The sequence below is a fragment of the Telopea speciosissima genome, chromosome 8 (assembly GCF_018873765.1).
Source record: "Telopea speciosissima isolate NSW1024214 ecotype Mountain lineage chromosome 8, Tspe_v1, whole genome shotgun sequence".
Lineage (NCBI taxonomy): Eukaryota > Viridiplantae > Streptophyta > Magnoliopsida > Proteales > Proteaceae > Telopea > Telopea speciosissima.
This window is the reverse complement of record NC_057923.1, coordinates 17,812,480-17,829,012: the sequence shown is the minus strand read 5'-3', so window position 1 is coordinate 17,829,012 and position 16,533 is coordinate 17,812,480. Positions and strand designations below refer to the sequence as shown.

Sequence of the window (16,533 nt, the reverse complement as noted above, 5' to 3'; positions counted from 1 at the left end):
GCATATGGATTCACATAGTCTATGACAATAAAAAACCTGGAATATTATTTACAAAAAAGATGGTGAGAGTGTAAGATCAACCCTGCCCTGTTTCCATTAAGTTTATCACATAAGCCAGCCCATAGGAACAAGTATAGGACACACACTCTGTACATACAAAATTTTGCACACAATCAATACTGCACTTCAAAGTCACCCTCTATATGCAAATGTGGACTCCAGACACCCAAGGACATGTGCGAGAAGGAAGTGATAAATAGCCCTCACTGCAACTAATTTACACTTACTTCACTGATCACCTGTATTTTACCCCCAGTACTGTAATAACTCGCTCCAATGTACTAAGAACCCACGATAAAGATCTCATAAGCAAGGTCTGGGGTCCATCACAAAAGTCTAGCTATTGTCCAGTTGATCCTAGAAACATGGTTATCAGAAAAGAGGCTTATAAGCAGTGCTCCTGGGTCCAGTTAAAAAAGTGCAGCAGTCATCCAATTAATTATAGAAACATGGCTCTGATGTCTGATTTCATGAGTACAAGATTAGATTGGTTCCAGAAATAATCAGCATTCATAAGGATTGGTCCCTTCATCTGCCACCACCTTCAAAAGAAATCACCTAGTTGGGATGATCTCACTTATGTACATGAATGGTAGTGGAATTCAAAACCGATCCATTTCAGTCTCTTAGCAGGATTTCCATGCAGAATTCAAATTTGGGATCTCTAACAGCAACTGCAACAAGTAACATCGTCTGCATCAAAGAAATTCGCTCCAGCAACCAGAGTTCTATGGCTTGAAATGATATCAAACCCTGGGGCTTTGTATTAGCTTGGTCATTCTTGATCTTGCACACCTGGAATCTGCTCTGAAAAGAACTCCTCTGCCCTATCAATAAAGCTACTAGGGAATCGATTGTGCAACAAGAAAGTGGAGGAAGTGTCAGATGCCCGAAGATTGGGCTTTATGTGCCACTCTTCAAAAAATTTTGTTGGTTTAGCATCCCTTTTATTTTTCACCCTACCTATTCTAGTAACATTGCCCACAGTGGTGCCTTTTCCTGAAGAAAGCCGCGTGCTTCTTGAGTTAGTATGGCTTGACTTCACAAGGAAGTCAGCTTGAAGCTTTCTGGGTTCTGGGCCACACTGATTCCCATCATATGAACCATCCATCAATGAATAGTTTGGTGGTAATGAATCAGATTGAGTGGCAGGTGATCCACTTTTGCACGATCTGAGCAAAGATAGCAACATATCTGTACTGAGTTCCTGCTGAACTACACCCTTGTTCTGCTCACTACCATAGCAAGCAGCCACCAGTGTACCAGCCAAGATGGGCATCAAGTCGGGGTCAATAAAGAATACAAATGGAAGATCACAGACCTGTTTCATTCCCAGAAGAACAGGTTAGACATGCTCAATAGAACCTTTCTGAGTATCTATGAAGATGAGATCACATGAGAGATCAACTGACCTTGTGAAGGATTGTTGGGCTCTTACCCCATCGAAGGACTGCTTGATTTCCAGGGTGGAACAGAGCGAAGTAACCAAGAAGAAGTAGGGATTCAAGAAGAAGCAAACCCACCTAAGACAAGTCACAACAAGCACACAGGTATTTCAAAGTAATGCTAATAAATGTTATAAGATTCAGCAGGATCAAAAGTTTCAAGTCCACTCATCAACCACAAAGAAGAAATAGTATAGGCAAATAACCAAAGTATATTAAAATCCACAAGACGACATGCATGGACAGGAATTTTGATATGGCAATTCTCTTCCAATAAATATTAAATGGAAGCTCAGACTTACGCAGAACACTATAGTACGGAAGGGCACAAGTAATACCTGATCTGTAGTTACTTTCCACTTGCTCGTGCAATGAGAAAGCAGGAAACTCATTAAGTGGAAGAACTCCATTTTCAGGTCTGGTCTAGCCTGTGCATAATTCATGTGGGAGCCAACCACATGGTTGAGAGATATGTTAAAGAGTTATGTTGATGATGACAAGAAGAATAATTGAGAATGAAACTAATATCAATAACTATAACACAACCAAGATGATAAATCAAAGAAGCAATGACTTACTAGCATTCTCTGCATAAGAGTAATATCCAAGAGTGCAAGATTGTTCAGCACCTTTAAAACTCCAGTTGCTACTTCTTCAAAATTTGATGGAAGAACGTATGAGGCCTGAAATACAACATGGCTCTTTCAACTTAACAAAAAGATGTTAAACCCAAAAATTAGCAAACACAGTGGCAGTTCTGGAGCGTAGCAATGAACCTTACATCCACAACTAACAGAAATGATTAAAAGCACTAAAAGAAAGCCAATGGTAGCTAAGCGAGCCTCAAGCATAGGGGCTGATAATCTGAGACCAAACATGAACAGTGGAGTCCACATGGATCCTAAAGAATAATTCAGAGTAATTTCCCAATAAGCAGTGTTAAGATTACCGTGTTTAGTTGTTTGGGATTATCGTGTTTAGTTGTTTGGGGTTATTTATGTCTTTATGGTTCTTTCTAATTAGTTCTAATTAGTTTTATGTCTCAAGGGTATTTTGGGGGTTTTCTATTGTAATTCACTTAAGTTCTATTATAAATAAAACTGCCTCTCACGATTTAGTGATTCAACTAAATTGTGAGAAGTCTTCTCTCTCTCTCGGTTTTACTCCTCTTCTCAGATCTTCTCTCTTCTATGCTTTCTTCTTCTAGTTGTCTTGCTGCAGGTTAATTTTAGTTTCAGTTCTGTTACATGGTATCAGAGCAATAAATTCTGATCCACGAGATTCTCCTTGCTGCTGCTGTTTTGAAGGTTTTTCACCTCTTTATTTATATTGTGGTTTACAGCAACCATATGCTGCTTATATTGATCTGAACTCTAGTCATATATTCATGAAGGACTAGAGTTCCCTGCTATGCTGCAACTGATTGTGTATGTTCCTGCTGCTGTTCGAAGCCCTTGAAGATTGGTTCCTGCTTGTCCCTAAACCCTGACAATCGATATTCCAAAACCCTGTGGAAATCGATTTGTTTTTCTTCTGGGATCTGTCCTTCATTCTTGCTGCAGGGTTTACAGTGAATCAGTGATTATACATCATTATTGCTGGTTATCTTCATCAAGATTAAACACCTGTATTGGGCTGTTCTGCCCTATTCTTCAAGGCTATCGACTTTACCTTGATCAGAGTTTTTCCTTTGGGCTGATATCGATATTGGTGTTTGCATCTATTAATTTCCCTAATGGCTGATGCTAAGTCTTCTACCGATAACTTTAACATTCAGATTACTAGTGTGAAGCTGAATGGTGCTTCTAATTATCTACTTTGGTCTCAAGCCTTTGAGGTCTATATCACTGCTTGCCGGAAGATGAAATACCTTACCATGGAACCTCTGCAATCTACTGATGACAAATATGATGATTGGAAGGCTGAGAATGCAACCCTGCTTTGCTGGCTTTGGAATAGCATGGAACCCTCCATTGCTTCTAATGTTATGTTTCATAAAATTGCCAAGGGTGTTTGGGAAGAACTCAAGGAAATCTACTCTCAAGATACAAATCTGTCCCGAATTTATGATCTCTATGAGAAATTCTTCTCTTTTAAACAAGATGGAAAATCCCTTGGTGAGTATTACAGTTCATTGAAGGGGATGTGGGAAGAACTTAATGTATACCAGCCTATTTCTACTGATGCTGCTGTAATTAAGTCCCAACGATCTGAATTTTTGGTTGTCAAAGTTCTCTCTGGGTTAGACTCTGATCTTCAATCCATCAAAAGCCAATTGTTGACTGGAGAGAAGATCCCCTCTATGAATGAAGCTTATTGTCGGCTCCAGAGAGTTGTATCCCCTTCAGTGGTGAAGTCTGATTCAGCTCCTACCAACAAAGATAATTCTACCCTCTTCACTTCTACTGGAGGGCGTGGCCGTGGTGGTGGTAGTACCTCTTCTCGCGATCGTGGTTCTAATTTTGGGCGTGGTCGTGAGGCTGGTTCTGGAGGTCGCGGGACTATGTCTAACACTGCTGATTCTGGTTCTGTTGATGCTAGTTCTCAATGGTGCACTCATTGTAATCGGTCTAATCATACTGTTGATAAGTGTTGGCTCAAACATGGCAAACCACAGTGGGCCCGTGAGCAATTTGCAAATTCTGCCGTTTCTGATGGAGGGGCTGATTCTGTGCACTCTTCCGACACTGCCCCGGGATCCTCTACTGATGGTGGTAACTCTTCTAATGATTTAGTCTCTCAACTCTTACAACGAGTCCAGCTACTTGAGACTTCTTCTTCTTAGGGGTGTCAATGGGTCGGGTAGGGCCGGGCCTGCCTAAACCCTGAACCTGACCCTAGAGGCCTTAACCTAAACCCTGACCCTGACCCAACCTTGGCAGGGCCAAGAAACCCTCAACCCTGACCCGACCCTGGCAGGGTCGGGTTGGCCCTGATTGACCCTGAATGACCCTGTCCCTGACCTGACCTGACCTTGCCTTTAATCTTCAACTAAAGCATAAAAATTCTTCAATCAAATGAAATATTCTAGCAAATGAATCAAAAGACAGCCAAAAAAAAACGCTAATTAAACCGATAGCTATCAAATTCACACAACAGTTTCATAAAAAAAAAGACAAATCCACACAACGAATCAGCAGAGAATCAAGCGACAGCATATGAATCCCCAAATTGTAGGATTTTCAGCAACAGCACCAGCAAGCATGGTGGAGTGGCAGGTCTTCTTCTCAGACCCAACAAAAAACCCTTTTAGCAAGCTGATTTAACATCAGCAAACTCAGGAAGCAAATCAGAGGCAGGGAGACCACAATACTCCATACCATGTCCTGCAGCCCACCACCCCCTTTTTTCCTCTGAAACTTTGATTAACCCCTTCTAGGGTTGGACCCAGTGAAAAGGAAAAAAAAAAAAAGAGAAATAGCAAAGAGAAGAGAACGAGAGACAGAACCAAGAGAAAGATAGGGAAGAAGAAGAAGAATCGCACATACCTAGTTAGTCCAAGCTCGCCGTGCAATTCTCCTCGTCAGCCTTCTCCAAAGTACAAACGAGAACCATGGATGAGGCAAATCCAGAGTCTTCAGACATTGCAGTCCGCAGGGAAAGAGATGGGGTTTCGACTTTTGCAGGGAAAGAGATGGGGTTGAGACGTTGAGTTAAATGTTTAATCGCTTTTAGGGTTTTGACATTTTGAGTGTTTTTATTTTATATAATATTTATATAATATAATTAAATATTGTATATATAAAAGTATATATATAAATATATATATTATAAATATATGCTTATAAAACAATACAGGGTCGGGTAGGGCCGGGCCGGGCTCAACCCGAGGCCTAAACCCGATCCCGACCCGACCTTGCCAAGGTCAAGCTATTTCTAAACCCTAACCCGCCCTTCGGGCTGAAAAATCAAGGTCGGGTCAGGGCCGGGCTCAGGGCGGGTTCGGGCCGAGCGGGCTTTTTTGACACCCCTACTTCTTCTACATCTACAGCTGTCCTTGCCCACTCAGGTACTACTGCTTGCTTCGCGTCCTCATCCCCTCCGTGGTTCATTGACTCTGGAGCATCTTCTCACATGACCGGTAAGCCTAATTTGTTTTCATCTTACACACAGCCTTCTATGTCATCTCGGATCTCTATTGCAGATGGATCCTCCATACCAGTCATTGGTCATGGGAAAGTTTCCTTGTCTTCTGACATATCTTTAACTAATGTTCTCCATGTTCCCAAGCTTCCTCTTAATCTTTTGTCTGGTAGTCAATTAACTAAAACTTTGAATTGTTCTATAACCTTTCACCCTTCTTATTGTGTCTTTCAGGATCTTGCAACAAAGACGAAGATTGGTGGCGGGTATGAGAAGGGAGGCCTCTATTACTTTCATTTGGGAACTACATCCACTGTAGCAGTTACTACTTCTCCTGGCGTATCTCCTTTACATTGGCACTATCGGCTAGGACATCCTTCTCTATCTGAGCTGCAGCACCTTGTTCCCAATTGCAAGTTTATCTCCCGTATCGAGTGTGAAGCTTGTGAGCTTGGCAAGCATCAACGTACTGTTTTTCCTTTGAGTCCAGAGTCTAGGAGTACTTCTTTATTTCAGTTGGTTCATTCGGATATTTGGGGTCCTTGTAGGGTCAAAAATCGGTCAGGGTTTTCTTATTTTATTAGTTTTATTGATGATCACTCTCGGATGACATGGTTGTACCTCTTGAAGGATCAATCTGAATTTGTACTGTCTTCAAACAGTTTTATAATGAAATTCATGTTCAATTTGGTGTTTCTTTAAAAACTTCACGTACTGACAATGCCCTTGAATTAATTCAGCGTGAGGTCTCTCAGTTTTGTTCTGACAATGGCATTCTTCACCAAACTTCTTACTCTTATACACCTCAACAAAATGGTGTGGCAGAGCGCAAAAATCGCCATTTGTTAGATGTCACTCGTTCTTTGATGTTTCATATGCATGTTCCCAAACTCTATTGGGCAGATGCGGTGTTGACAGCTTGTTTTCTGATTAATCATATGCCTTCATCTGTTCTACATAATCAAATTCCTTTCAACATAGTGTTTCCTGATCGGGCTGTTTTCTCTCTTCTTCGTGTTTTTTGGTTGTCAGTGTTTTGTTCTTGTGCTTCGCCCAGGGCTTGATAAGTTATCTCCTCGGGCTGTTAAGTGTTTGTTTCTTGGATATTCTCGTACCCAGAAGGGGTATCGATGTTTTGACCCTGTTACTCGCCAACAGTTTATTTCTGCTGATGTTACTTTTTTCGAGAGTTCCCTTTATTTTGCTGGTTCCTCTGTTGATGTTAATCTTGATGAAGTTGGTCGGGTTGCTGCCCCTGCTCCTCTTCCTCTGCCGATAGCTGCCCCGCCTGTATAGGTTTATGTGCGTCGTCACCAACAGCAGCCGCTGCTCCCACTTCAACCTATTGCGGCCACTCCTTTACCGCCACCAGCTGATTCTTTGACTGCAGATCCTCCTGTTGGTGTTGATGATCTCCCTATTGCTCAGAGAAAAGGTACTCGTACTTGCACTACCCGTCCTCTTTATCCTCTGGCAAATTATGTGTCTATTTCTCATCTTCCTCTTCATTATTGTGCTTCTGCTACTGCATTACATTCTACTTTTATTCCCACTTCTTATACCATTGCTATGTCTCACCCTGAGTGGAAAAATGCTATGGATGTGGAGATGGAGGCTCTCATCTCTCGTAAGACTTGGTCTTTAGTTGATCTCCCACCTGGTAAGGATCTTGTTAAGTGTCGTTGGATGTACACGGTGAAGTACCATCCCGATGGTACTGTGGAGCGGCACAAGGCCCGTTTGGTTGCCAAGGGGTTTACCCAGACCTATGGGGTCGATTATTTTGAGACTTTCTCTCCCGTTGCGAGGCTGAATTCAGTTCGTATTTTGCTTTCTTTGGCTGTTAACCTTGACTGGCCCCTTTTCCAGATGGATGTGAAGAATGCTTTCTTATATAGTGACCTGCAGGAGGAGGTGTATATGGAGCAACCTCCTGGTTATGTTGCTCAGGGGGAGGATAGTGTCCGAGTTTGTCGCCTTCATAAGGCAATTTATGGACTGAAACAGTCCCCCCGTGCCTAGTTTGATAAATTTAGCAGTGTTGTTGCTGGTTGTGGATTTTCTCAGTGCTACTCTGATCACTCTATCTTTGTCAGACGACAGGGGTCTAATGTGGTCATCCTAGCAGTATATGTTGATGATATTATTATTACTGGTAATGATGCTTCTGGGATTGCCCAGGTGAAGACATATCTACTTGACAATTTTCAGATTAAGGATTTGGGTAACCTCAGGTATTTTCTTGGCATTGAGGTTCTTCGCAGCTCTCACGGTCGAAGCTTGTCCCAAAGGAAGTATGTTCTTGATTTACTTGATGAGACAGGTATGATGGGTTGTAAACCTATTGATACTCCTATGGGTCCTCATGTCAAGTTTGGTGCTTCTGATGACACAGACTTTAGTGATCCACACCAGTATCGATGCCTGGTCGGTAGACTTATCTATCTTACAGTTACTCGTCCTGATATTTCTTTTGATGTGGGTGTTATCAGTCAATTCATGCAGACGCCTAAGCAAGTTCATTGGGAGGCTGCTTGTCGTATTTTACGTTACCTTAAGGGTGCTCCTGGCAAGGGGCTTGTCTATCGCCGTCATGGACACACTAGCATTGTTGGATTTTCTGATGCCGATTGGGCTGGTTCTGATGGTGATCGTAGATCTACTACAGATTATTGTACTTTCTTTGGTGGTAACTTGATTACTTGGAAGAGCAAGAAACAGACTACTGTTGCTCGTTCCAGTGCAGAGGCTGAGTACAGAGCTATGGCTCACACAGCTGCTGAATTGATGTGGGTTCGTTCCTTTACTCATGAGCTTGGTTATTTCAGTGATCAGCCCATGGAGATGTACTGTGATAACCAGGCTGCTATCTATATTGCCAACAACCCTGTGTTTCATGAACGAACCAAGCACATTGAAGTTGACTGTCATTTTGTTCGTGATGCTGTTCTAAAGAAGCTGATTACTATTCCTTTTGTTCGATCCCAGTTTCAGCTTGGAGATATGTTTACCAAAGCTTTGTTTCGACCACAATTTGCAAGTGGTTGTTCCAAGCTGGATCTTGGTGATGTCTACGCTCCAGCTTGAGGGGGAGTGTTAAGATTATTGTGTTTAGTTGTTTGGGATTATCGTGTTTAGTTGTTTGGGGTTATTTATGTCTTTATGGTTCTTTCTAATTAGTTCTAATTATTTTTATGTCTCAAGGGTATTTTGGGGGTTTTCTATTGTAATTCACTTAAGTTCTATTATAAATAAAACTGCCTCTCACGATTTAGTGATCAACTAAATTGTGAGAAGTCTTCTCTCTCTCTCTCGGTTTTACTCCTTCTCTTCTCAGATCTTCTTCTCTCTTCTATGCTTTCTTCTTCTAGTTGTCTTGCTGCAGGTTAGTTTTAGTTTCAGTTCTGTTACAAGCAGCTTGAACCACTTTAGTATCCATGATCTTCTGGACATGTGAAGTATCATGGATCATCTTGTTTTTTGCACTTCCCTCAATGCACCATAACCCTACAACAACCAAAATGAACTGCCATACTGGAGCATGCACTGCTTTCAACAGGGAACCATATTCCAACTCTATAGAAGAGAAAAGATATATTCAGATAGCTGAGGTTAAAACAATTCATGTTAGGTAATGTAGTGCTAATCCCTATCCAGTGAGATCCAATAGGAGATCAGCTTGTGACAATGTTTGAAACTTTGGTCGAAATGATTGAAATTTCGCGAAATTTTTTGGTTTTGACTTTGTCGAAACCATACCAGGTGTGATACCTGGTTCTTACCAAGTTTTGGTTGAAATTTCGCAGTTTCGGTGGAATTTAGACCATGTTTCAGGTTTTAGTATCATTATAAACTCTTAGTATAAAATGCATGATTTCAATTCGTTAATTTCGACAGTTTCAACTCCAAAAAAAGGGAAACTTCCTAGAAAGAGTAAACTAGAAAGGATTAAGGAATGATCGTATTAGAGCTGATTTTGGAGTAGCTCCGATACATGATAAGCTACGAGAAAGTCGTTTGAGGTGGCATGGCCATGTTCAACGGAGGCCTTTGGATGCTCTAGTACGGAGGAGAGATTTGATTCAGATTGAAGGAGCTAAAAGAGCTTGGGGCAGACCTAAAATGACTCTAGGAGAAATGGTGAGGAACACATGCATAGCTTAGGCATTGTATCAAGTATGACCTCGAACAGAACTGATTGGAGGGTAAGGATCCATGTAGCCAACTCCATTTAGTTGGGATAAGGCTGAGTTGTTGTTGTTGAATGTATTACTTAAAAAAAAAAAACACTGGAAGAAAGGCCCAACACATATGTAACTGACCCAAGGTTTTTTCTACTAAAATAAGCCCATTTCTGTGATTTATCTGCATCACTAAGAAAGTGGCATTAGATAGCATGGTAAAAAAATAATGATCATCTGATTAGCAGATTCTCTATTCTTCATATTCCTAGAACACTTTTTGGATTTTTGGGTTTTCCTTAAGTGTTGCATTCTGTCCATATTCCTTCTTCATTGTTATTATAAACAAAATTATTTTAAGATTTATTCCTCAACCCCCCCCCCCCCCCAAAAAAATAGTAATATTCCATATCAATGGATTGAGGGGTTCAAGGAACATTTATAGAGAAAGTTAGCATAGTCTACAAAACTCCTCATGATGCAACACGTTGAACCAATAAAAATCAGTAATAACCAGCAATGCAGATGCAACTGACAGAAAAATTACCTGATCAGAGGACAGCCTGTTGTTTGCCTGTAATAGCACAGCTGTTAATAGTGACAGAAGGCTCACTAAGCCTGTCTCAGCAATGGCAGAAAGAAGTAATGCTACAGGTGGCTTCAAGCGCTGCACATTCTCATTCTTTTGTTCATCACCAAAATCCATTGCCCTCTTTTCATCCTTCAGAGGCAAGGACGACTTGGCATTCCCCTCGTGTAGAATTTTCTGGGACTCAAGTGAGACATCTGTTACAGGCATTTCTATCACTGAATTAACATTATGCAACTCAATTGTAATATCAGTCAGCTCTTTATCAGGATCCCTGGCACTAGATACTGACTCGTCAACCTTATTAATTTTACATGATTCATCTAATGGCCTGCCCTCCAGTACATCCAATAAATGTATGTCTTTGTTGACACTTGGTGCTATCAAAAAGGATCTATTATCTCCAATAGTGGTATTTACAGAGGAAGTTGTAACATCTACTGATTCTGCAAGCTTAGCTCCCTGAGTTTCGTTCACAGACACAATTCTAGATGGGAAAGATTCCCAATTGATGGAAGAAATTGTCCCGGGTCTGGATGTTAAAACTGCTAACAGATTCAAACTTAGAAGAATAGATGAAGGAAAAGGAGACCCTTCCATCTGAGGCCTATCATATAGAGCAAAAAAATCTCGCAGTCTGTGAATAACTTGATAAGAAATCACAAGCTCCAGCAAACCATCCTGCATTTGAATTTGTTGCTCATTGGAGGAGATATAACCAATAATCATAGCAACGGTCCATAAATAGCCTTCCAATACTTCGGAGATTGACTCAAAATTCTCCACTGATATTTTGCTTGTTGACAGACTAGTGCTTCCAGGAACATTCAAAGAAGCTGCAATCTTGATATAGTTCTCCAGAGCTATAGACAGAATCGGGATAATTGGAGGCAACAGATTTTGTGCAAGAAAATAACTCCTGTTTGCAGGAATTGAAAGTACCACCTTCAGAAGTCTTAAAAAATACACAGTAACCTGACACATTTCAGGCCTTGAAGTGTGAGATGCAGGCAGCGCAGAAGCAATAAAGTCAAGCAACCCAGCTTGACGAGATGCATGAAGCTCAGTTTCCTTTCCTTCCAAAAACTATTTCAAAAAGAAACAGTCAAAATCCAAGAAAGAAATCCAAAACTTAAGAAATAAAAGAGAACAATACATGGTATCCACCAATTCATAATCTTTCATCATCATTGTAGAAGAACTAACTATCACCTGTGCTAGCCTTATTTAGCATTATTAAATATGTATGCATATGGATTCAATTTTATACAGATTTTGACTATTATCTGTTCAAAACCAACTTGATGTAGATCCAAAGTTCCAACATAGGTACTCTCGTAGGAAGAAGAGACAGCCAGCAGGTCCAGCCTAAAAGCCCATCGATCCCAGCATTTAAAGCCACATGCAGAATAGCCCACAATTTTGTTATTCAACAAAGTTGCTTGCTGCAAACTCTGTGATACAGGTACTGTGGGAAACAGTGTCGATTCTGGTGTGTGGCTAGACAAGTAGTGAGAAGTTGGTTGGAGTATGGTGAGAAACCCTAATTATCCCTCTTCTTCTTCTATCATGTTGGTTTCCATCTTGCCTACGATTTCAGTAAGATCTCCAAAGTCTATTTCATCCTTGAAAGTGTTGGATTTCACCACATGTTCTACTGTTGATAGTGAGGTTTAGCAGTCATTGAAGAATATCAAGTTTCAATTGGTTTAGCAGTCCTGCAGCATCTCTGTTCTGTTTTCTCCATGCTTTGTTTTGGGTTATCTTTAACATATCATTGGGCCATCAGATCTGGACAGTATTTTGGGAGATCAATCACTGTTCTCAGGGGTGTATTTGACTGGAGTTTGGAGGCTTTCTGATCTGTGGATTGTTAGATATTATGAAGTTTCTAAATCTGGTTCTTAGTTGCTAATATTATGAACTATTGATCTGAGGAATGGAACCAATGGATTAGTTTGCCTTTTATATATGATGAACTACTCGTGGAATACCGGTTACATTCATGTTTTCATGTTGTTTTGATCTGTGGATGCTGAGATATACTGTTTCTAAATCTGAACACTTATTTCTATTTTGATATTGTGCTAATAATATGAGATCCGACCGTTGGATCTTCATCTTGTTTTGGGAATTTGAAGTACTGCCGGAGTGATGGATACAATTGATTGGACTGGATTTGAGGTTATTCTAAACTCTAGATTGGGGGTTCTAAGCAGAATTATCTTGCTGGTCCTGACTCACAAGTTCCTGTTGAGGGTGGGATAGTAATCCTAGTTGCTGTTGGGTAATTATCCCATTACAACTGGGCAAGCCTTATTTAACATTATTAAATATGCATACATATGGAGTCAATTTTATACAGATCCTGATTATTATCTGTTCAAAATATCACTCTCTCTCTCTTCTACCTGTTAAAAGAAACACATCACCATGAATATAAGAATGTCAATTACCAACAGGTATGTAGTGCAGAACCAATTAGCTTCAGATGATAATTCACAAACCATGCACATGTTAAATAGATAGCTTATACATGGATAGTGCAACTGACCATCTCTGCTGACACTTTTCTCCAGAAACATCTGAGGGACTTATGCGGATCAAATGATGGATCTGCAAGTAATGGCATCAATTAAGGATTGGTGGAAAATGATTCTAATCTGATGGTTGATATGGTCAGATCTGATCCTGGATCTAATGTTTCAGATTTCAAAATAATATTTGCCAGAACCCAATGATTAAATAAGATACAAAATATCCCAAAGTATTGAAATTGATGAGGTGGAATGGAGAGAGAAAGGAGGTCAGTGGATAAGTTGGGAGAAAATTGAGAGGTCGATAGGTGTAGAAGATTAAAAAGAAAAAAAAAATTCTAAAAAATTATTTTCTAGAATATTGGTTCAATGGTGGAAAAAGGATGAGAGACAAACTGATTTGCATCCAACTAGAAAGAAAAAATATAGGAAAGAAATATGGAGAAAGAGATCATGGCGATGGGAGAGAGAGAGAGAGAGAGAGAGGAGTACATTTCACAAGTGAGAGAATATAAAAGAAATAGAAAAGAAGAAGAAGAGGAGGAGAGAGTAATACCGAGGGGAGGAGAGAAACAAGATCTTACCAGATTTGGGAATGAGTAAAAAAGATACCAGCTCAGGAGAGAAGAAAACAAGAGGGAGAGAGAAAGAGAGCCACACAAGGCAATAACCAAGGAAACTAATCCACTTCCAATCAATCCAAAACTGTGGGGGGTTACATTGTTTAATTCTAGAAGAAAAAAAATTCTAAAATTAACTCCACTAATGACTCTTAACCTTGTTAAACTAGCTTAAACAGTTAAAAGGACTCTTCTAGATTAAACTAAATTGACTACTTAGCACCACATGGGATCCACACAATCTTATTCATATACTTAATCCCGTGTACCCCCCCTTAAATTCCAACTTTTTGTCTTATAAAAGAGGCCCATTACATTAAAAACCCAAAATAACAAGCCCAAGGCCCATAAAACCCAACCATAGGCCAAAATAAATTATACCAAGTCCCAATTGGCCCAATTGGACACCCTTAACTGCATCAGGGACAACCAATTTCTCTGCTCACTCATGTCACTACCACAAACAATCAAATTTTTTTCCTAAATCTATTTACATTATGCAAATATCCCCTCTAATTGATGCAAATATCTGTAAATCCAGATTGACAGAAACCAGTTGTAATCAAGAACAAAATGAAACATCATTGAAGTTTGCATTCAGATTAACATTCTACATTCAGAGAGTTCAGAAAATTATCCAAAAGTACCTTAATTATATCTCCGACTATCAATCCTATACTTGCAGCCCCTTCCTTTCTGGCTTGCCTAAGTCTTTGAAGTTCCTGAAGCCATCTTCCAATTTTAGCCCTTGCAGTTCCCAATACAGTTCTATATCCAATACCTGTATTGTCAGCACCACCTGGAGGCTCAGGAAATTCGTATTTTAGAGCCATAAGTCTTTGTCGAATTTTTTTAATCCTTCGCTTCAAAGAATGCTGCAGTCCAGCATTATCAGTACCCAGAGCAGGACCTCCTACACCAGAAATGCCATTCACATGGTAATCCTCACCATTGTTGGTTGATGTGAATTTACCCTGGACCTCCTTGTTTACCGAACGGCGAAGTAAAGGCGATGATTGGTCTCTGAAATCCATAGCAGCTCTCTCCCGTATTTGCTCCAGGTATAACTTTCTACGCTGTTCACTTTCACTAAGTCTCTCGGCCAATTTCTGGGCTAAGAGTTCAGCTTCCTCTCGCTGGGCTTTGGCTCTGGATTCCTTTCTACGTTGTTGTACCATGGCTTTTGCTTCAAGTGCTGCACTCGAGGCCTTGCGTTCCTCTTCTCTTCTTATTTGAGCTTCTTCCTTCTTCCGCTGTATCTCAGCAAGACGCTGCAGCTTTTCAGCTTCAAGGAGTTTCTTGCGCTCTAACACAGCTTCTTCCCTTGCCATATCCTCTTTCTGTTTACTCTTCATTACCTGAAGCTTTTCAGCTCTCCTAAGTTCGGAATTATGAAGTTTCTGGCGGAGCATAAGCTTTTTATTCTCTTCATTTAGCGAAGTAATGAAACGGACCTCATTAACTTTACTGCTTTCATCACCAGCTCTTCTCGCAACTTCAGCCAGATAAGCCTCATGGCGTGATTCACTACGCTGGTGGCGAGCATACATTCCCTCCCGTAACTTCATGTTGCGCACAGCCTGCCATTCATTAACACGGTTTAATTTCTCTGATGTACGCTGTAGTCTTTGCACTCGTTCATTCTCCAACTCACTTCTAATCCTCATTGCCCGTGAATGCTTTTCTTCTGCTTCCTTTTTCAAATCCAATGCAGTCTTCTTTTTCTTTTCTGGAGACATTAATTTATCATGTAAAACCCGTGCACGCTCCACACTTTTCCTGCTCATGCCTGGTGAATATGAAACTCGGGAATAGCTACGTAGTGGAGATACAAGTATATCCTCCCAATTCCTTTTCTCCTTCCAAGCTTCCATGGATTTCCAACATGCAGCATTTTGCTTTTCCTTTGTCTTCTCTTTGTCGGGGAATGCAATTTGTCTTCTCAGGGAATCCACAGATTTCGAATTTTTCTCAACCTTACTTTCTATTGACAGTTTATCCTTTTTGGGTACAGGCTTCTCCACTCCAGAAGCAGATCCAAGGAGTTCTCCTTTGTCTTTCCAGGCAAGAGAAACAGCAGAACCATCCTTTGAAAACACATGAGACACTTCATCAGGAGTGGATGATCTCCGCAGAGTTACGCACCCATTTTGCACTGAATATGATTTAACCGACCGGCCTACTTCCACATTCTTCTTCTCTCCATTCAAGATACCCTGACCGACATCTGAAACTCTATTCTGCTTCCTTGATTTTACTACTGATCCTTTGCCACTTCGTATTACATCATTTCTCTCAGATAATTTCCTAGCATCATCAGCTAAAACATGATCAGAATTTGGATATCCAGGTCCCAGGGCTTCTGGTCAAGAGCTGGGCGAATGCTTGCTCTTTCCTGTTGAATTTTTTTGAAAGCCTCAAGAGATGAAGACAGTATTTCAGCTTTGTAAGGTGACGATGTCATTCTTCGAACCTGCACTTGAGATTTTGTAACAAACAGTGTCATCAGATTCCATAGAATTGAGTATATTAATTAGCCTATTTGAATTTCGACGACAGCCAGTAACCCCCAAGCCCATTACCCAGTTGCACCAAAGACCATTCAATGTTTACAGTATGTATGAATAGATTTGGAAAAGCATGCAAGCACCACATAAAACAGGACCTTATAAACATGAATGAATACTTCAAACAGTCTTTGAATCAGTTTCTCCAAACACCTATTTAGGCTAAGTTTCAGACAGTGGAAATTGCATTAAAGTTGCTTCAGCGACAAGTAATCTAGGATTCAGTTCCTAAAGTGCATTCACTTAATAGAGGTTTCCAGTAATCCTCATGCTCATAACCCACAAGCACCAAAGGACACATAACTCTTGATGCATGGAGAATACACTTGAGTAATTAATGCGGGGTTTATTAGAAGTTCATCAATAACCTTCAGCCCACAACAATCTGCACCAAGGAACCTTCAACACATACTCATGACTGGCAACTGAAAAAGTATGTAAGTACTAAATA

At 40.5% G+C, this 16,533-nt stretch overlaps 1 long non-coding RNA gene across 1 annotated transcript; it reads right to left on the bottom strand.

Annotated features, from left to right (window-relative positions):
- Positions 1 to 1,099: 1,099 nt before the first annotated feature.
- Positions 1,100 to 1,901, bottom strand: LOC122672863. The gene is made up of 3 exons (XR_006334498.1): positions 1,844 to 1,901; positions 1,473 to 1,583; positions 1,100 to 1,381 (listed from the first exon to the last, which is right to left on the bottom strand). It is a non-coding gene; the product is annotated as an uncharacterized LOC122672863 (long non-coding RNA).
- Between the last annotated feature and the right edge of the window lie 14,632 nt (positions 1,902 to 16,533).